We start from the raw sequence: 758 nt of genomic DNA, 5'->3' as shown, positions 1-758 counted from the left end.
TATCAGCTTGCTGACAACACACGTATACCTCTCAGAGTTTTACTCTCTCAGCCTGGCATATTTGGATGAAAAGATAGAAAGCTAATAGAGAATGCTTATAGTAAACATGAGGAAGAAGCAAGCTGTCTTGTTATCTTGTGGGGCAATCTGTTCCGTGGTGGTGTTATCAGGGGTCTTAATATGGTATATTTTAATTGCATTGCTGTGGGAAGTTTAACAGCCTTTACACTTATGCAAAATAGGAACCTGACTCAGGTCAAATACCTACCATGGGATTAGTGAAGATGAGAACGTAATGAGGGCCCTGATGGATCAGACCAAAGATCCATCTTGCACTATGGCCAAACAGAAGCTCCTGGGAAGTGCACAAGCAGGACACTATAGACATAGCAAGAGATTTTCAGTGGTATACTTCTTTTAAACATGGACGTTCTATTTGACTGTTGTGACTAAGGGCTGTTGATTCACCTGTATAAGGATTTTAAAAGTAATCGGATCTAGTAGTGTTCAAGTCCAGGGTGCTGCAGCTGGAGGAGAACATAGGAACATAGGAAGCTGCCTTATACTGAGTAGCTCAGTAGTGTCTACACTGACTGGCAATGACTCTCCAGGGTTTCAGACAGGGGTCTTTCCCAGCCCTACCTGGAGATGCTGGGGATCAAACCTGGGATCTTCTGCATGCAAGGGCAACTGGTGAAAATCAGAGAGCCAGTATCATAAATTGTAACTTTTATATATTGGTTGTGCCCAGGGGAAAA

Source organism: Rhineura floridana, chromosome 8, assembly GCF_030035675.1.
Source record: "Rhineura floridana isolate rRhiFlo1 chromosome 8, rRhiFlo1.hap2, whole genome shotgun sequence".
In the NCBI taxonomy this organism is placed as follows: Eukaryota; Metazoa; Chordata; class Lepidosauria; order Squamata; family Rhineuridae; genus Rhineura; species Rhineura floridana.
This window is presented reverse-complemented; position numbering follows the sequence as displayed.